Source organism: Bicyclus anynana, chromosome 19, assembly GCF_947172395.1.
Source record: "Bicyclus anynana chromosome 19, ilBicAnyn1.1, whole genome shotgun sequence".
Classification (NCBI taxonomy): Eukaryota; Metazoa; Arthropoda; class Insecta; order Lepidoptera; family Nymphalidae; genus Bicyclus; species Bicyclus anynana.
Window position 1 is genome coordinate 14,600,418 of NC_069101.1, and position 22,377 is coordinate 14,622,794.

Here is a 22,377-nt window from a genome sequence, read left to right on the forward strand (position 1 = left end):
GGGAGAGTTCCTCTTATTTATTCGTTCTATAATATTTTACATTATGTCCAGCACTCAAGTCTAGTCAAGTCAGCTAAAAATACGAATAAATAAGTAGTTAGAAATAGTTTATATCCCTCATACTCCTCGCACAGAATTTTCAATATTTTTGGTGCATTTGCCTAACAAATGCTCGCACTTGGCTATCTGTGTGAAAATGACAAGCGTGTCCAAAATGTCATCATATGCATCTTATGGAAAACAGGCAAAGAACAAAGATGCAAGTTAATTTTCAGAAAATGTGTTCAAAATGTGTTTCATCGCAAATGTGTTTTAAAACGTCGTATGATATACGTGCGCTTTGATAATATTTACAGCCTCTGCTTCCTTAAAGCTCTCGCCTTCGGCTCGAGCTTGGCAATATCGCCTCGGCTGTAATTTTCAACTTACCGCACTTATATCATAATGTACTATTATGTAAATATAATAAATATTGTAAAGAATGATAATTTTAAAAGAGGAACTGTTGAGTTTATTGCTGGCTTTTAGCAGAAGCTGCCTTACGAACCCGTGGTAGAGTTTTCACAAGTAGTCCCACTATAGGTTTCAGTAGTGCGAGTAAGCTAAGCCGACTAGAAATAAACGAATTTTGATTTATTTGTAACTCATGTATGTCTATAATCAGTAGGTACTCGTACGTGCTCCAATAGACAAAATATAAAGTTAAACTTTCGCTAACAGTTCTGCCACGACTTTATCGTAAATTCGTGATCCAATATAGGCGACAACAATTGGTTAATTATCGCTAACAGTGGCGCCACACATACAACGGTCAGTATGGTATGTAAGGTCGTATTGCAATGAACATGGGTTTGCTCTATATTTGCTGTATATTGCAGCTCCGCTCGGTCGAGCGCACTGTGACAGTATTTACTGTTAACTCCACGATGTAGCCAAATTGAAATTGCCGCATGGAATAATGAAATCAGTGGGTGTTCACGTACCACGAGCGGCAGCGGAAACGGAAAAAGATTACGAGTATAGCTGATTTTTTGTTGTGGACTTCTTGAACTTAAGATGCGTTTGGAAAACCCTTATAGCGTTTGTTTAGTAGTAGAATTAGTAATAACTTCTAATTATACTTATTCTACCATACAAAAACCATACTTAATACTAATTCTACCATAAAAAACCATACTTAAGTACCGTTTTTGTACTAGTATATTTTACAACTTTTGCTGATTGACCAGGTATTTTCGACATACGGACTATAACTACCTCCTTCTTTAGACTATCTAATCAACATAACCGTGCAGCATTTTGATGCTTCAAAGCAACCCTCTATTTCTTTTATTACTATTTATATTTCTAAGGACTTATAATTAACCATAATGTGCAGCGAACTCTTTTTTGCTTTCTCTATTCTTGTAATTTGTTTCCTATGCAGTCGATCTCAGACAAGATGTCACGGAGTATACATTTCTTAAGAAAAGTATCAGTTTTCAGAAACTTTTGTCTTAAGCATTAGTGATCTCCTCTTTTCTCTGTAACGCAGCGTAAAGCCTGTAATCGACCAGTAGTAGACATCACATAGTTCAATAAATCGAACCTAAGTCCTCTCGGATTTGACGAGCAACCGTGAATATATTGAGTTATTGAGGCGTTAATGGATGCGAGTGCTGCGAGATTGATCGCTAAACGTTCAATTTTCTAAATAATTGAATGAAAATACCTTCAAGAAAAGCTGCGAAAGCTTTTCCTCGGCACATTAATAAAGTTTTCCAAAACGATTAATACCTTAAGTAACCTATAACCTTAAATTTCAGACTTAATTTATCGCAATGTCTTTCGAGAAAAAACCTGTTCTAAGATTGTCCATTTGAATCAATTTTGCCATTCGCACCTTTCTTCTTCCAATTTCTTTATCTGTCTTCTGTTCACTGATCCTTTTGATAAAGATCAGCACGCGTGATTGGAGTGAACTATTTATTACTATTGTACTTATTTTGCTATCTGTAGGATTTAGTGAGCACTTTTGACCTTTTCTCTCTTCCTTAATAAACGAAAGTAAAATCCTATTGTAACGATTCTCGCATTTCGCTTTAAAGGCTCGTAACGAGAAAGGCTTTCGCGAGCACAATATATCCTTATGATATTGAGCAGTGGAAACTAGGGCGCGCTCTGCCGTGAGACGACATTTCCTTTATTGTAGGCCTCGTTCCGTCCTTTGTGAGCTGCTGCAAGTTCATTACTCGCCGCTCGCACGCCTGCGCCGCCTTCTTACTAGTGCAGTGTGCAGTGTAGTGTGTCGTGGCATTTGACACGTATAACGTCGTTCATATTATATAATACTAATAGTAAAGTTTGTGGTACTGTAAGGGTATATGTATACTTGGGTATCAGCTGAACCGATTCTGAAAATTTTTTACTACTAAAATGCCACGTTATTTGCGAGTGTCAAGGCTATATTCCATCCGTGTATTCTCACGGCAACGGGAACTAAACGACTGAAACCGCGGGGCGTCGGCTAGTCTTTTATATAACATAGAATGTGTAGGTCAAATATGGCGTAGTCGTATATTTATAGTGACAATGCAATAATAATTGACTTGATCTGATGATGGATTCGGAAGATGGTGTAGGAACTCCCTAAAGTAAACAAGAAATTTTGAGGTTAGAGCATTTATATAAAACCTTAAAATATTGTTTCAAGCAAATCTTGGACAAGAAATATAACATCATGTTTAATTAATTCACTTTGTTAATTTAACATTGGTTCGTCCATAGTTCAGGTTGGACATGCCTGTCTGTATGTGAGACGTGGATAGTAGATATGACCTCTGCCTTCGATTCAGAAGGCCTAGATTCGAATCCGGTCCGGGGCTTGCACCACCAACTTTACAGTTGTGTGACGGAAAAACATCGGTGAAGAAACCTGCATCCTGGATACTTGAGAGTTTTCTTCTCTACGTGTGTGAAGTCTGCCATTTCGCATTAGGCCAGTGTGGTGGGCTAAGGCCTAACCCTTCTCATTCTGAGAGGAGACTCGTGCTCAACAGTGAGCTGAATATGAGTTGTTAATGATGATGCCTATCTACTTGTGTAGATAAACTAGCTTTTGTTCTCGCCTCGTGTAGATATTGCTTATCAAATTAACGCTAAACGACCATCCAAAACTATGCTATTCCTCTGACAATCATCTTCAAGCGGCTAGACAGTGATGTTTATTACATTATGGAATGCATCGCACAAGCGTGTAACTGGCGTGGCGAGCTCAAAACCCATAAATCGTGGTAAATATTCCGTCTGGGCGTGACCGGCCGCGCCTGGCGAACGACCTTAGGGTCCTTGTACACTATGCGACCAAAACTAGTCGTTGGCCGTAGTGGCTACGACAACGACTGATCGTAGAGCCAGTTGATAATTTGAACGCGCAATACTGGTTGGCCGGGCCCATATGGTTTGTTCAGTTAACCTGGTCGTTGTGGCCACTGACCGTACAAACTGATTTAATAAACTCCAAGTCCAAAAGTCTGACTTTTTTTTTATAAAAAAGTATATTTGTCATATCTTTTTTTTTTAATTTAACCAGTATTCCCATTATCCAACTAGTCGGAAAAGACTGTATTAGGAGTGGGTACGACAATATACCAACGGGGCGGGGATCGAACCACCCAACGTGATGAATCCGACCGCTCTAATCGTTGAGTTATTGAGGCTTTATGTTTGGTTTGGTATGTAAATACTTACTCATTGTTAGCCATTTTGTTTAATTTTAATTTTTATGTTCGTACTAGCTGACGCTGCGCGGTTTCACCCGCATGGTTTTCGTTTCCGTAAGAATTCGGAGATAATATATAGCCTATAGCCTTCTTCGATAACACTGAAATAATTTTTCAAATCGGACCAGTAGTTCCTGAGATTAGCTCGTTCAAACAAACAAACTCTTCAGCTTTATAATATTAGTATAGATAAGTTTCGTGCCGGGGATCTTAAACAACCCCAAGAAAGGGAAGAAGTCTTGCCATATCAACATTCACGGCGTATGTCATGAACAACACAAGAATAATCCGAGTTCCATTCCAAGTGTCAGAGTGTATCCCTGTGGGCTTTATGTAACGCCTGCAGTCGAGTTGCGCAACCAGCCGAGCCTGAGACTGAGTGTACTCTGACGTCATACTCACTGTGACGTCATACACTCGCCTGCGATAGGAATCACATTCCAGCTCTCCCTGCAGTGCTTTGTTTCGCGCAATACATTATACTTGGCATGCAGTGAGTTTTTATGTAATACAAGCGAATTTGTTCACTCGTGGCTCTAAGCTAAAGCTGTATGTCTTTATATTTGAAATTTAGTACGTACATCATCATCATCATCATTATCATTATCATTATCAGCTGATAGACGTCCACTGCTGGTTATAAGCCTCTTGCATGGATTTCCAAATTCAACTCATACATACAGTACCTAGAGTTATTCAATAATCATCCCAACAGAACGTAGGAAGCCCTGCTGGATTTTTATGGGTATTGTGGGTATTCTGGCCAGTTCAGCGACTCCCACATAGCCAGCCGTGGACTGCATTGCTCTGCCTATGCAGCCTTCGGCCGAGATGCGTAAAAGCAAAGAAGGCCTATTCAGTAACGATGTTTTTATAACTCGCTAGTGCTAGTTTCGCATTCACCTTCATCTCTCTCTGTCTAGCACGATACTATAGAGTAAGTAAAATTTAATTCAAAATTCGCACTTGCGATTTATACAACACATCGTTACAGAATAGCACATCATTGATCTAATACGGAACCTACTTTTTTAAAGCCGCTTATAAAAGCTCATCATAGAGGATGCGACGATGACATAATCGCCAAGACAAAAGCCGAATTGCGATCGTGTTCAAACACGCCAACTGCCTCGCAGGATAACACGAGGACTCGGCAAAGGGTGAGACAGTTAGAGGACCCTTGAGTGAGGCCGTGCATATGTTGGCTCATAAAGTGATTGCGGAGTCCATACTGGAGGGCTATTTTGTGACAATGTTTTGTATGACTCGCAAGTGGGAGCTTTAATTCACTTTTATCTTTCTCTTTCTATAGTATTATGTTAGACAGACATAGAGGTGAATTCGAAACTCGCACTTGTGAGTTATACAAAACATCGTTCCAGAATCAGCCTGCTGTTATTTTGTTACGATGTTTCTTTAGCTCGACGGATAAGACTGAAATTCGTCTCTATATATCCCATATATATATACACTATAGATTGAGAGATAAATAAACTCTGTCGAGTTCCAGAAACATCGTTACAGAATAGCGAAATTAGTTGTAACCGCGTTCAGATAAAATTTGTAAGTGTATTACTATAACCATGTCTTAATTTTTGTGGTGGTTCCATCCCCGCCCTGTTTTTCTATGGTTGTACTCACTCCTAATACAGTTTTTCCCGGAGATCTTTCTTTAGTTGGAGGGGAATGGAAATGTTGGGCATATTTAAGAGATATGGCAAATATTATTTAAAAAAATATAAGAAATAAAAGGCGGCGTTTGATTTAACACAAAATTCTCTGCGTTTTCGGGAAATCGACGATTGTGGATGATAGATGTAGGATTACTTTACAATATTCAAGTGGTTGCTTTTTCGCAGAAAATAGCAAACTAAATAACTTATTCTTTCTTTATAATGTTTTCCACAAAGTGTGACGGGCTCTTTTTGCATACTCTCATTGTAGTTGATTTTTATTGAGAAATTATACTTATGGAAATTAAGCTAACTTATCCTAATAACTCTGCAAATCATGCCCACGTGGAATGATGACAAGAATGATGGCTGCATCTATTGACTAGATAGATTATTCCCAATAGAACCAACACCTCTATAAATTTCAGATTCAGACCATTAAAAGTTGCACAAAAACCTAATAACCACTCATACTTAATAACTATCTACTGCACATAACTAGTGGATAAGATGGTAAGGACTGTCAAGGGGTTGTCGAGAGGGTTGGGGCGCAACATATCGAATTGAGAGTTCTCAATACACGTTCGTTTGTTGATATTTATGTAAATTTACAATTATAACCTCTATTTTTAAGATATAAGGCTCATTTTTCCATGAGGATGTGTGGACACGTAAATATGCCGTTACAAGTACATAAGTTGAGTGCATAAAGTGTCCACTCATAGAGTAGGAATCCTGGAAATAAATTGGTAGAGGTACTTTTGAAAATGGAAAGTCTGCTGTGCCTTGAGTCTCGACCATATTTTTTTTTTTTCATTTTGCCAATTACTAGGCGAGCTTGTTTGAAATTCAGTACTGTGATTGTGCCTTTAATATTTTGAGTCTAATTTTCAGTTATTAACCAAACACAATTCGTTTGTTTAACTAAGAATAATTTCAAGTAAGAATAGTAAACAAGCACCTTTGAAATGTTGAAAGCACGAATTTTTTTAAATCAATGTTGGTAAGAGTCACAGTAATTGTTTTTTAAAAGTAGACTTAAAATACTATCGGACGTAATTCGGTTTCATCCGCGTAAATCTCATTTTCATTAGAATATAGATAATAAGTTAGCTCTCGATTGATGAAGAAAAATAATCGGTTTATTGGATTAGCCGTAAAAGCGTTATAAATAAACAGACAGACCCAGATTTGCACGAAGAAATAATGCTAGCAGTTTCGTGCGTTTCGTAAAGAGGAGTATAAGAGTATTTTAAGTCCGTAATAGTAAGACATGCCCTGTTGACTAGGCGACTCCGTTCACGTGAGATTATGTTTTTCAAAAATACCGCAGGAACCATGGATTTTTCCGGAATTAAAGTAGCCAATGTTTTACTCTTCGCTTCTCTGCTTCGCCTTTATAATAGTATGGATTCAAATTCTGTTACAAAACTTTTAATAGTAGCTTGAAAACTATACCCATTTCTTCAATGCGGTATCATACGTTATAAAGGAATGTTAAGTATTCTTTTGAATTTTTCAAGTGCCGTTTTATGTTATTCTACAAGGTTGAGTTGATACTCTACGCTAAGCATAAAGTGTCTCTCATACATTGTTTCAATGTGCAATAAAGATAAAAAGCATCGCTTTCAGCTCGATACGACGCCCTCACTGCGCTGCTCTCGTGACCTTGTTGCGAGGTCGTTGCACTGCGCCAAATCTATTAATTTCCGTAAACAGCTTGTATTTGTGTACCTACTAGGTACTAACTAAAGGCTTGTTCGGACTACTTTAGCAGTTTAGTCAAGAAGCGTAAAGTTTAGCCGCTAAACGTGTCTGAATACCAAAAATTTAGTCGAGTAAATGGTATAGTCGAGTCAATCCATTTTACTCTATTTTAACGGACGAGTAGCGCCTTCCACCACGTGTCAAGCTCACTGGTACGCCGGCTAAACAAGTCGGAACATGGCGAATTAGTCGAGTTCATTAGGCCCGCCACTGACGATCAATTATTCTCACGTTTCTGCAGCACCCACGACTGATCGTGTATTGGTCGCTGTATGCATGACGGCTCGTCTTATGAAACGTCTTCGCTGCCGTTTGCGCTGCAGAAACGTGAGAATAATTGACCGTCAATGGCTGATTTTACTTGCTCCTAAAATCATAAAATATTATGTATATTTTATATTTATACATGTAGTATATGTAAATATACTATTTTTATTATTATATATATTTTTTTTTTGTTGCACTATCGCATATCGCATTTAATTACATTAATTCCTTTATCCAAAGGTTGTCTAGTAGATATTGCTATAAGCAATAAGACCGCCTTTGCACATACTTGTTTTCTATGTTTTCCTTTGTTTTCTTTGTTATTGTTTTTATTTTGTGCAATAAAGTATAAATAAATAAAAATAAAAATAAAAAACGACGTCTCGGTGGAACGATGAAACCGCTATGAAATATCTTTTTTATTGATCCATTTTCGTACCCATAGGTTCTTTTTATAAATCACACCTCTTCCACTTCTTCTATTATATAGCCATTGTAATTAGCTTAATCACAGTTTATTTACTTTATTGCGTTGTAGGTTGTTCATCTTGCAAACAACCACTCATTTGTGAACTGTACTCGAACAAAGTGTGAAGTAGTTTAGTACGCTACTCGACTAAAATGCTAAAGTAGTCCGAACTAGGTTTTAGTTAACTTGTCCTGTTAGTACGTAGTGCGTTGGGAAAATCTATTTGATACTACCGGACGCCCGCAATTACGTCCGCGTAAAATTTAGTTTTCACAAATGCTACTACCTACATCTTTCAGTTAAAGTCTCATTGAAATTCGTTCAGCCGTTCCAAAGTATAGCTCCACCAGACAGACAAAAAAAATAAAAAAGCTGGTTTATGTTTTGGTATCGTGTACATAACTACGAGTATAAACACTTTACAAAACTCAGTTATCTTAAAATCACAGTTATATATATTGGTTGATCAATAATCATGAATGATGTAACACTGGATGTTTAACACTGTTATAACGATGTTTAACTACTTACTATCAAGAGTGACGTCAGCATATTCCAACTAGCATAAGCAAAACCAACTTTCTGAAATGTAAAATGTAAGATTATCTTATCGTATTTTAGGTTCCAATTTCACAATTTCAAATTATGTGGTGTCAATATATAAAGGAATGTAAAACATAAATTGTGATAGTAAAGTGTAAAACTTTCCTCAGTAATCAACTGTAATGAACCTTCAAGCGCTGCAGCGATCGCTGGCAAGCGTTTAAATGGTCGAGCGGGCGTTGGCCCGGGAACAACAATCGCGGTCTCGATTACTTTGTAGCACTGTTGCCGCTGAAATGGTGTGATTGCGGTACCCTTTCAGTCACTCTGGCGTCTCTCGTCAGGAACTTTAAGTTCTTTGAGTTTGTGTTTCAGCTTTTACTGGTTGGAAATGGGTGTGTGCGAGTAAATGTTTGGATTGTGTTTTAAAAGGAATTACAATTACATTATAACTAATTATTTTAGAACAACTTTTGGTAAAATCCCCGCCCAACTTGTATCAATAACGAGGTTATTAAATGGCGTTACTAACCAGCTTTTTTTTTACTGTTGCGTAATTAATAGTCATACAACTGAACAGCCACAATGTCCTACAAATTGCGTGGTACATTATCTCGTTCCGACGCTTAGAATTGTTTATTACCTGGTAAACCAGTTAGCTACCAGAATCAAGAATTTTCGTAAATAAAAAAGCCTCATCAAGATGAAGTTTCTCCCTCTCTCACGGAAAATTAACTTGATAGTTAATTTTCCGTCCATGTTCGACTCACGGTTGAGCGTGTGGTCGAGTCTTCTCTCAGAATAGCCCACCACGCTGGCACAATGCGGATTGGCAGACCTTAGACACCTAGCGAATTAGAAAATTCTCATGTATGTACGTTTTCTCTCGATGTTTTCCTTCGCCGTTAGAGACAAAATTCTTAAAATGCATATTACTGAAAAGTTGCGAGGTGCATGCCCTGCACCGGATTTAAACCCATACCCTTCGAATCGAAGGCAGAGGTCATATCCACCATGCTATCACGGGTCAATACACTAATCAAACTTATAAGCTTTTTGTGTCAGGAGTTTTTTTTTTAATCTTTATTTTAAGGGCTGAGTCCATTTTGGACTATGCTGCTCCGTAAGGCCGCCTTTATAACAATACTAATCTTATAATTTTATTAATTTGCTTAATACTTTTCAATATAAAACTTTACCAGCGCCCTGGCCTCCTCTGACTGAGGATGTGCCAGTGCACTATTACAGCCGCCCACCTTTTAGTCTTAGTGCAGGAAATCTTTGCAGTACTTCCGGTCGCAGTGCCTCGTTTCTGACACACTCCAACAACACGTGGTAGATGTCTTGGAATGTGTGCAGATCGGAGTCGTAGGGTATCAACAACGTCCTTTCGGCTAAGATAGCAGTTGTTAATCCAGCTAGTAATAGGTACTTGTTGGATGGTACGAAACCATATACCTTTATATTTTGATCGCAAATCGAAGTAAAAAAGATATTAGATATCATTAAAGCAAATACCTATACCGGAGGGGTAGCGGCGCGTGCAGGCATGCGGTGGCAACAACCAGCCCAGTCGTGCCTGTAATGTGGCTCTAATGGGCTAGCAGGAAAACTGGCTTCGTTGTGGAGGTCATTGACCGGGCAGGTTTAGTGTAAAATACCCCATGTTGACTCCATTGTGAAGTCGTTGTAGGATAGCAATATTGGTTATTAGAAAATTCTATTTAACTTATTATGATTTTTTTATCCTTCAGAAACCACTGTTTTCTGTTCGACAATTTCATTTTCAGTATAAATGAAATGAAAAATATTATAAATTATGACTCAGTAAAAAGTAACTACCTGCTACAATCATCATAAATTGTGAAAAATCAACTGGTACTAAATATAAATTAATTCTAAAACCTTGATGTCACTACGCCAGTTTAACCTTATTTAATAGATACAGAATTACAGAGTAATAAATAAGTATCGTTTTAGTCATGTTTAGTAGAACCAAAGAGATACACAGTAAAAGCTCCTTATTCACGCTTCCTTTATTCACGTTTTCACTACGAGTATTCGCAGATTAAAAAATTGCGTCCCAATTCCTACATTCGCGGCTAAATATTTCGTTATTCGCGGATCTGACTGACGAAACTGACGTAAAATCTGCAAATTTAAACTTTAACCTATGGATGGTTTAAGTTTGCCACCTATGGATGGTTTAAGAATGCCACTGCTTAAAATCACTGGAAATGCTTTTAAAAATGTCTTGCAATAAAAAAATTTAAAATTCTTCAAACCATTGTCTAAGACTGAAGATATCAATAACTTCAAATAATTGTTTTTTTCTTTATATATTTGTTATTTATTTTGTCACCCAAGAACGTATCCCTTATAATCCCATATAAAATACCGTTCCATATTCACGGTTTCAGTATTCGCGACACATTTAGATAACGTATCCCCCGCGAATAATGAGCTTTTACTGAATGGTGGATTATATTATTGTAGGTAGGAAAGTTAAAGTCGCATACAAAAACGTATCTCAGGCAAAGCTGAAGACAAAACTTGAATAAGTTGTATCATTAGCTAAAACTTCGTAACTATTAGGACAAAAGTTACAAATATTTGGATGGTTTAAAAGTTAAAACAATTGAGACCGCATATATAAAGTTCGTAGCAAATGTCTACGGACTTTCGTAGCTTGGTGCTACGAAATATGTGCGCTTCAACAAAACGCAATCTTAATAATGTTGTACCAAGTTTCCGAGTCACTGAGGCGAGAAATCTTGAAAGGCTCGACAGCAGTGTAATTTATACTGACGGGTAAAGCTACGGCCACACTAGGTGATAATGTACGTCTGCTACGAATATATCGTTATGATTCAGCTGGACTTTTATTATACTTTTTGCTCTATGACGTAGAGGACGTAAGTTATATATTTTAATGCAACAAGCAGTTTAGGCGGGCCTAACAATTAAGCAATATGCATAGTTACATACGTACATTAGAAAAACATAACTCTCCTTCTGGCACAGTCGGTTTACAGTTACGATAAGGCCGCCTTTTGTATCCTACTTCTGTACTATACTTTTTTCTTTTTTGTTATTTGTTTTTATTATGTTGTAGTGTACAAATAAAGTATAAATAAATAAATGATTACGCAAACGTCTGCTTATAATGGAATGCATGTGAACACTTAACTAAATAGCTGGAGATGAGGCGAATGGCGCTCCATCCCTCGGGGAGGCTTAGCCTGATTCGCCTCATCCGCCTCGTTCGCCTCGTTCGCCTCATCCGCTCGCCGAGAGCTAATGTTACCTAACGTTTACTATTTCTCTTACATTATGTTGGAATGGCTATTAGGCCATATTATGAATTAGTTGATATGACTTGGGAACATGCAGATGCCCCGCGGTTTCATATGCGTAGTTTCCGGTCCCTTGGAAATCGTTATCAACACCATATTCGCGGTTCACTAATGAGCTCGAATCTCCTCTCAGAATGAGAGGGGTTAGGCCTTAGTCCACCACGCTAGTCCAATGCAGATTGGCAGACTTCACAGCGCAAAGAATTAATAAAATTCTCTGGTACACAGATTTCCTCCCGATGTTTTTCCTTCATCGTTTGAGACACGTGATTTTTAATTTCTTAAAAGGTATTCAAAAGTTGGAGGTGCATGCCTCGGACCGGACCGGATTCGAACCCACACCCTCCGGAATCGGAGGCAGAGGTCAAATCCACTGGGCTATCACGGCACTTTTTAATATATCGGACCCGTGGAAATACGTGGGTAAAATATAGCCAATGTTGATCGATGGTGATGTTGCTTGGTTTTAAAATTTAATTTTTTTTTAAATCAATCCAGTTGTTTTTGAGTTAAATATATAAACAAACGAACGGATAATCAAATCTTACCATATAATATTAGTTTAGATATGTAGAAAGCAATATAGTATTTTTTATTCAGTGACAAGTCAACCCTTGACACCCAATTCTTTTATTGCTCCACTGTTTGAGTGGACAGTTAAGCCATAATATAAGAATTTAGAATTGAATACTTTATGTGATATGTGGCATTACTTTCTTTCTTTCCAATGTTAGGACTAACGATGCAGTTATATAGCCTTTGAAAAAATGTTGTTAAGTAATTTTAATTATTTAACAAATATTTATTAATAAAATACATTGTGTTTCCAATTGTTTGGCGGTAGCCTAAACACTTATATTCATATTTGATTAAAATATATAATAGACATGAATATAAGACGATAGTATTATAATAGACAAATGAAACTATGTGTTGCTCTGAAAACAGAATTATTTATTCCTTAGTATTATTACAATGATTAGACTAATACGCAATATTTATGAACACATTAACTCACCTGAAAACAGAAAAACGACATTAAATGTTCCTTATTTTTCTTAGTGTAATTAAATAGTTTCGAAATAAAAAGAAATAACCTCTAACGACCGAAAAACTTCACGCTTTTTTCCCTCTTAAAAGTGACAGATGACATTTGCGCCAAATTTAAATAGGGTATACCTACATACATGGTATACTTTTACATGAATATATTTTAAAAATAAAGAATTAAAAAAAATGCCGCAAGAAAAAGCTATAGTGATAAATTAACATGAGTTGAGCCATTATTATTTTACGATGAACTTAAAAGTATGGCTATAATAATATCAAGACACTTTACAATAAAGCCCCCGTTATTAATTACATCTCCCGCAGTTCATTACCCGTACAACAGAATGCACTCAGCTAGTACGTGCTGGCTACGTCTATTGTAGAGAGTTACAAGTAAGCAGGAACAAGAGAACAATGCTTATCCTGCAGCATCGATTATTGAGACTTATATTTTCATTTGTTTTAAATCATCATCATCATAATCGGTGAGTAATTGTTTATTAACAATTAACTTACGCTTTGAAAATTTAAAGGGAAAGAGAGTTTACAAGCAGGAACAAGAGGACAATGCTCGTCCTGCAATATCAATTAAAGTTATTGGGACTTTTATATTGATTTTTATAAAAACACAACATCGGAAAGTACTTTTAATTAACGTTTGTACTTATTTATTTTAAATTATGTATTGTCAGCTTATAAAATGTTATATAAAATATATTAACCATGTCTAATTGTTCTATGTTTATTAATCAATTTTATTTTCATTTATCTAAGCCTAGTGATTTATATCCTCATTTTTAATTTCTTTGTTGGTAAACAGTACTAATCAAAAAAGGCTGTAGTAAAGTTATCCCGCTTTCACCTTAGATTGCATAATCACTTACGATCAGGTGAGATTGTAGTCGGAAAAAACTGAAACCTTCAAATGCTTCAACTGCTGCAGCTCCTTGCCGGCAATAATAAGCATGGCAGTAGAATTTCTCTGGTCTTTTAAATACAGAGCTCTACTTTTGAGTATTAAAATTATAACATGTCATTTATTCAAAGATTTTAAATCAATATTTAATCATCTATAGCTGAATTAATTTACCATGAGAACAATTAGGCAATTAGTTATTACTTACGTAATCACACAGACGAAGCGCATGCACTCCGGTCGAAATTCCTCCCGCCACTACTAAGGTTTGCAGGGGGAGGACTCGTTACTTACAGTAAAATTTAACTCCTACAGTGCTCCTAACATAGTGAAATAAAAATCAAGTCATCTATCCCACTGGGGCATCTATCCTGGACTTACCCTAACTATAAACAAAATAAAAAAGCCTTTTATTTCTTCTTAATAGTTTATTTTAATTTTTTTTTTCTTTATGTTTATTTAAAAGAAGAACCTTTTGCGGTGAAGGCTTCATCTAGGTGCTGTCATTTTGATCGGTCTTTTGCCTTCAGTAGCCAGTTTTTGCCGGTGAAATTCGTTATGTCGTCGACCCGCCGATAATGTGGTCGCGTAATTGTAAAACGCTTATTACAGCAGTAAAAATGCAATAAAAGCAAGAACAAAAATACTGTAACAGTGAAATACAAGAGCAATTTTATAAAATACCGCCGTTTTATAAAGTTGCATTCTTCTTCGTATGAGACGTCTAAACTTTGGAGCAATATTGTATCGATATACATTTGGGCACATGAGTTCGGCGAGAATTTTATTCTCATCTCGAAGTATAAATGGAAACGCTCCAACACACCAGGGACCCGATATGTCAGTTCCAACGACCCGCGGCGTAGGCTAAGAGCTAGCGGAAGATTAGAAACGCTGTAGCAACGTCACTGCTTTAGTAGTGGATTATTATTAAACGTAGTTACATAATAGAGAATAAGTGTTTACAATACACTAGAGTTATAAAATCAACATCAATTCTCAGTGATTAAAGAAATTGACTTATGACCAAGGTTATGTACTTTTGCATATTCTGAAAGTTATCTAATCTTATGCATTGAAGCAGCCATTTTAAATACTGAGCATTTTTCTGTGACTTTTTCTACACTTATATTATAAAGAGGAAAGATTTGTATTTTCGTTTGTAACGAATAATCTCAAGAAGTACTAGACTGGTTTGAAAAATTCTTTCACCAACATAAAGCAACAACATCAGGAAGTAACATAGGGCTGTATACGTATTTTATCTCCGTATGCCCATGAGAACGAGAACTACGCCGGTGAAAATGCAAGGTTCTTCTATAATTAATAAAAAAATATACATCCAAACGTAGGAACTGTTAATAAGACGGATAATATTTAAAAAAATTCGACTTTACTTGTAAATTCGCTGCTTAGACAATAACAACGATGCTGCTTCGTTTTGCTCTTTTTGAATGGTTCTCAACGTCTTTAACGCTGTTTAAATTCGCCTTCGCGTTCACACAATACAATTTACAATTTGATACGTGAATTGAATAAATTGGCGTAACATTGTAAACTGTAGGTACAAAGTTTCTTTGCCAAAACATACTTAAGACATAACGCTAAGTGTTGCCGTAGCAAAGTATTACGCAAATGTAATAAGATTCCACTCCCTTTGCTGAAGAAATCTGGTAGCGTCGGCACGCGTACAATTACGCATTCTCGCCGCCATACTTTGCGGGTGTGACGTGAACCGTCACGACACACGATACGTTTACACATCACGGTACGATTTTACACCACACGATTTTACTTCAGTAGAACTACACTCTATTGTGGCTTCGCATAACAAGGTACTTCGAAGTACTGAGCATCTTCTTCTTCTTCTTCTTTCATCTGGGCCGTTTTCGCACTTAGCCATGTGATTGGCCGTTGTGCGTGGGTCCCTCAGTGTAGGTTCCCGCTGGATTTATTCCATCCAGCCGAGCTCGCTCCAGAAGCTTAGCAGACCGCCCAGGTCGCCGAGTACTGAGCATTTCTTGCTATTCAGTAAAAATTCTCATTTTCAAAAGATAGTGGTGGTGGTTACACCGTGCCTCGTATGGCACGTTAAGCCCTGCTGGCCATCACACTGTTTGGGTCTTTATTATCAACTTATTAAAATATATTAAAACTTATTAATATAAATTAAACTTATTAAATTAAATTTAAACTTATTAAAATAAATAAATTCAATTGAATTTCATCTACATACTGTGTGATATCCACCAGTAGGCACCGGACGACATTTGATACATATAATCTCAATTTCGTATATGTCAACTATCATACGTCAAATGTAGTGAATCATTGACATAAGATATTGATCGTAAAACAGTTAAACTTATCAATTTTAAGTGTTGATATTTATCTCTTAACTCTAAATCCACGTTAACACCGTCGTTTGTCTAATTTTTAGGTTGAATTAAGCATGGTACTGCGGTAGGAAATCGAGGTGCCTTATAAAGCTAGCTGTAAGTTGAGAAAAATAAATAACTATAAACGTAAACTAGGCTTTCAGAAATTATAATATTAAACCGTATATACTCGTACAATTGGTACGTAATATCACTTCTGTGCTAACACACAAACCTACAGTTTGAAATAAAAACAACTAAAATTTTACATTCGATACGATTATCGGATTCACACACACACCGTCTCGATCACGTTACGTCGAGTTTAGAGCACATTCACCCCCTAATCCCCAAGCCTCACTCTGTTTTATGTTCAGTGAAAATTTTATCGAAGCCAACTTATCTCTTTCGACTTTCGGCCGCTGCAGAGAAATGCCTCCATTATTTATATAAAAGCGAACACGGCGTGATGTTTTAATTCGGCTAAGTGATGCCGTAATTTTGGTACGGGCGTTATGTTATAACACCGCAACCTCAGGCAATGTTTGATATTTGTGGTGATGTTTACAGGATTTGTTTACGTTCCCTGTGGCGTGCCCAATATTTTTGTGTAGGGTAGGCACTATACATAATATGTATACAGATTAAACAAAATAGAAAATTATTTCTTAAATAGATACAGACTTGTAATAGATTTCCATGGTATTTAATGAATATTTTTACATCTATAAAGTACACGTCTCTGGGGTCATTTCTTAGTACTTGAAGAACCACTTTCACCTAGTTTAGGATTTTGAAGAGCAGGAAATAATACAGCAGTATTATTTTTAATGGACATAAAATTTTACACATATCTGTCTATGTTTGATTTAGATAGCAAATTTTCTTCTTTTTATTATTTGAAAAGTTTAATTTCTATCTGTTAATATAAAATTTATTTCCGAGTCTCAATTATCATGTTGATAAAATCTTAGCAACCGTCTTTCCATAATATCATCCCGGTAATAAGCTCTATAATCGTATGCATGCTATGAATTTTCCTGTTCTTATTAACTTCCCTAACGGCTATCATTTGTATAATGCTAACATTTACGGAGTTTTATTATATTTTTGTAACAAACGAAAAGAAACTTTGTTTCACCTCTAATTTGATTGCGCATTACAATTTGAATAATGCTTGTTTGTTATGTTTTTGTATAAATTCGGAAATGAAAAATTTATGAACACAAAACGGGCTCTTTCGAAAAGATTTCGATTTTATGCAAACTTTGTGGGCTATAAAAATACTTTTCAACTTGATCTGTTTTGAATCGTACACAGAGAAACATACTCTTCAAGTCCAAGCAAATAAAGGCTTTTTAAAAGCATATAGAGGTAAAAATAGTTATCCTTAGATGGTCTTTTCAATATCAAAAGATATGAGGATATCCATAAAAGAACCGATGTTACAAATATAGTTCAGAGTAGTGGACATTTATCGTTTGATGCAACTAAAAACCCTATATATTTTCTTCCAACCGAGTTTGACTTACATTTCCATTATTCTTCAAACTTATCAAAGTATTTTAAACTTTAGGTTCACTTGCATACGGTTGAATTTGATTCGCCGCTTGATATGGTAGTTATTATGAGGATTTTCTTCAAACCAATCAAACGAATTCAAACTCTATGGTAATATTCTTACGGTTGAATTTGAATCTTGATCGTTAGTTATTATGAGGATATTAAACGGTGAGCCCTTGGCAAGCCCGGGCCGATAAATCGGTGCGGGCGAACGGAACGGCGTCTCTGTCGCCGATTAGATCGCAATCGGCGTAAATAATGCGCGATAGGCACGACACTCGCGACGCGACGCGACGCCGCTGAGCCGTAGCGATGCGTTCACAAAGGACACTCGTTTGTAAGACACAAAGTAAGATAATAAATAGTCAGCCTGGGTTACAGTAAAATAGGTTTTATACTTGTTCTTGGTTTTGACGGCCTTCGTGGCGCAGTGGTTAGCCTGCTTCTATCTTAGATTGCATCATCACTTATCATCAGGTGAGATTGTAGGTAGGTAGAAGTAAAAAAAAAATATATAAATAATTGAAGGTCTGGCTCTGGTCCATTGGCAACCCTTGTAACTTTTTAATTTAAAGTTTTCGATTTTACTTATCATAACTTATTCTGACGTTTTAAAAATACTTGTAAGCCAAGCCTACTTAAAATAAATGAATTTTGACTTGAAACCTGCTAGCTGAAAGCCATCACATCTCCAAACTCCATAGTAGTCTCAAACAACTTAGGACGCAACTATGGAATGGGGCTGGCTACTTACCTATGATGTCAGCCACTGACGATCAAATAAGTTCACATGCCTGCAGCGCTAATGGCTTGACAGCTGCTAAAACTTATCGTGTGTTGGTCGCGATAGGCATGATATCATGCACGTTGATCGTCTTACTTACTTAGTTTTAACCGACTTCAAAAAAAAGGAGGAGGTTTCTCAATTCGACCGTATATATTTTTTTTAGTGGCTGACATGATAATAGCATAAGCTCACAAACTTTCAGCTTAAAAAAAATTATGAAGGTCTGGTCACTACAGACTGTTACTTCATAATAAGAAGATATATTTTTATACTAATATGGGCTAGCTCTCTTGGCAGCAATGTCATCTCTAGCGCTATTCTGTTACGATGCTTTTCGATATCGAGAGTTCTAAAATCGTCTCGTAATTCTTTATTTTATACCATCGTGTTAAAAATAGAGAGATAGAGACTTTGAGAGAATTCGAGACTTGCACTGTCGCGTACTAAAAAAAGGTACCTACAATTAAATTATGTAAGTTGTATGCGTGTAATTAATTCATACATTAAAATTTTTTCGAAAATATTTTTCGGTATGTCCATGTCGACCATTTTTGTTTTATCTCTGGGTTAGAAGGACCTATAGCTGAAGTTATACGACTGAGCTATAAATAATTGGGTATTCAATAGTGCGTGCGTGCAGAGGCGTAATGCGACGTGGTCGAGCAGTGGTCGCGGGATCGATACCCGGGCAAGGACGGCGAGACGACCACGTTATATATTACATTAAGTATTATTGAACATTATTAATTTATTACGTTATAAGTCAACTAATGCTGTATACGACATACAATAAGCAATGTGTGTTAGACGTACATACTAGTTACTATCGGATGTTTTTTTTTCTGGTGTGTAGTATTAGTAAAGTTGTGGTTTTTAATAGCGATGTCCTGGATTCGATTCTTAACTCTGGTCAATTCAGAATTTTATATTTTCTACATTGGAGCGGGTCTGGTTTCGGCTTTCGCCACCACCAGGACACAAAGGTAAAGACGTACCGCCAAGTGATTCAGCGTTCTGGTATGATGCTGCGTAAAATCCCTCAGCGGTATCAATAGAATAAAGATTTACCTCTTCCAAATACGCCCGCTTCTATCTTAGACTGCTTCGTTACTTATTAAAAGCAGGTGAGATCACACACAAGAATAACTTATCCATCAAAGATATTTTATACTAGAGATAGGGCACTAGCGCAACAAAATTGAGGCGGCCAAATGTGCATAATTGTCTTAATTTCATTTAGTCGCTTAATAAACAACGAACGTTATTTAAACAATTAATTACTAAATATTCTCGACAATGCCGAATTGCGTGTTCAAGAAGCGTCCAAAATATACATACTTATATATATCCGTGATAGCCCAGTAGATATGACCTCTGCCTCCGATTCCGGAGGGTGTGGGTTCAAAATCCGGTCCGGGGCATGCACCTCCAACTTTTAATTTGTGTGCATTTTAAGAAATTAAATATCACGTGTCTCAAACGGTGAAGGAAAACATCGTGAGGAAACCTGCATACCAGAGAATTATCTTAATTCTCTGCGTGTGTGAAGTCTGCCAATCCGCATTGGGCCAGCGTGGTGGACTATTTGGCCTAATCCCTCTCATTCAGAGAGGAGACACGAGCAGCAGTGAGTCGAATATGTGTTGATAATGACGAAATATATATTGTAAGTAAACACAAAATTGTGCATGTGTGCAGTGGAGTAGCTAAATTTGGATCACTTTTTGCGATGATTTAGTAGGCACGTAATATATCTATTATCTATAGTATAAAATATCGTTGTTATGCATGAATAAAAAAAACAAACTAAATACCGAGATGTTTATACAAAACAATTCATTTATAACTTCCGTCATTCATACAACCCTTTACGTTTTAAAAGGTTTCTTTTCATTTCCATTTCATACCCAAACTTAAGAACTCCATGAATATGCAACCTTGTTATTTAACTCTGAAAAGTGTAAAATGAAAATACAACACTGGTGAAAAGTTGAAAGCTGTTACAAACAAAAGTTGGTACCCACTCGGAACTGGTTTCGGCTGTTCGCCAAATAAAAATATAAAAGTCAGCGGGGCGGAAAGCGGGTACTTTCGACCCTGGAATAAATTAGCGTGGAGTTGAAGGGTGTTTCACGGGCGGATAGTTATCTTGCAAGTTCCATAGAACAAAGTAACCCTTATGAGATAATAGCGGACGCCCGCGACTTCGTCCGCGTGGAATTCAGTTTTTCACGAATCCCGCGGGAACCATGGGTTTTTTCTAGATGAAAAGTAGCCTATGTGTTAATCCAGAGTATAATCTATTTCCATTCCAAATTTCAGCCAAATCGCTTCAGTAGCCGCAGCGTAAAAGAGGAACAAATTTACTTACACACTTACACACAAACTTACGGCTTTATAATATTAGTGTGAAGTGTGATTTCTCTAAGTAGAAATCTACTATCAAAGGTAATCAATGCTGGTTGGCGTCATGAATAAGCATGGCTGCAGTACTTCCCCGGAAAAACTCTACTACCCCTTGTCACGGGGTACCGAACAGATAGGGTAATAGACTCAGGGTCGTAGGTTATACTAAGTATTTTATTATTCTTCGATCGCCCCACACTGTCTAGGACGTCGGGTCTTCTCCGACCCGTGGTACACGGGGCGGGGGTACGGGCCTCGAGGCAATGCCTCCTTACCCGGGCATGTCGCGGGGGAACTTTCTCCCCCGGTGATTTCTTCCAACCCCTCCCGGGGTTGAGGCTTTTCAGCCTAGGGGATTGGGCTTTGGACCCGTTGGCCCCGCGCGGACTGCGATTCCTCGCTATCCTGCGTCGGGGCAGCGCCGGGTTCAATGGGGGTCCCTGCGCGGACTGCGATGTCGTCGCTATCCTGCGCAAGGACGGTGTCATGTCCGGTGGTTGCGTCGTCCTCGTCGTCACCGTAAGTACCTGCGCCTGCAGGGTCGGCCGCTTGGAGGAGCTCCCGAGGTAGGGGACGCCCACACTGTCTAACTGGTTTTTGAAACAGTTGTGCAGTAGTGCCACTAGATGGCGCTGTTTCAATTCCTTAGAAATTTGCGTTTACGTTAACGCGATCGTCACAGTATGACAATCTTACTGCCTCCGTGGCGCAGTGGTGTGCGCGGTGGATTTACAAGACGGAGGTCCTGGGTTAGATCCCCAGCTGGGCCGATTGAAGTTTTCGTAATTGGTACAGGTATGGCTGGTGGGAGGCTTTGGCCGTGGCTAGTTACCACCCTACCGACAAAGACGTACCGCCAAGCGATTTAGCGTTCCGGTAGAAACCGAAAGGGGTGTGGATTTTCATCCACTTCTAATAAGTTAGCCCGCTTCCATTTAGATTGCATCATCACTTACCATTAGGTGAGATTGTAATCAAGGGCTAACTTGTAAAGTCTAAAAAAAGATAAAAAAAAATGGTGAAAAAAAGCTGCGTTATCACCTAGTTACATAAATGTAGTTACATAAACTATAGTTTATCCCCGTATTCCCACGGGACTACGTAGATCAAACTGCGAGGCGTATGCTAGTATGTAGTATGACATACTTGTTTACTCTTTCGCTGTCGATTCATGAATAAAGACTTAATACCACAAAGTAGAGCTTACGACACACTCCGCAGACCACATGCGGTTCACTGAGCGGTGAGTGACCATGTGTCGCTAGTGCATTCACTTCATAGAAGAAAGCCTGCGATAGTCAGAACTCATTTTACGATGGCTGTGAGTTTTAGCTCATAAATAAATATAAATATAAATAAACTTAAACAATACACATCACTATCTAGCCCCAAAGTAAGCATACAGAGTAGCTTGTGTTATGGGTACTAAGATAGTTGATAT

At 37.5% G+C, this 22,377-nt stretch overlaps 1 protein-coding gene across 2 annotated transcripts in view; it reads left to right on the forward strand.

Annotated features, from left to right (window-relative positions):
• LOC112044077 (stress-activated protein kinase JNK) overlaps window positions 1-22,377 on the forward strand; it is a 116,658-nt gene that overhangs the window by 56,996 nt on the left and 37,285 nt on the right. The window lies entirely within an intron of this gene.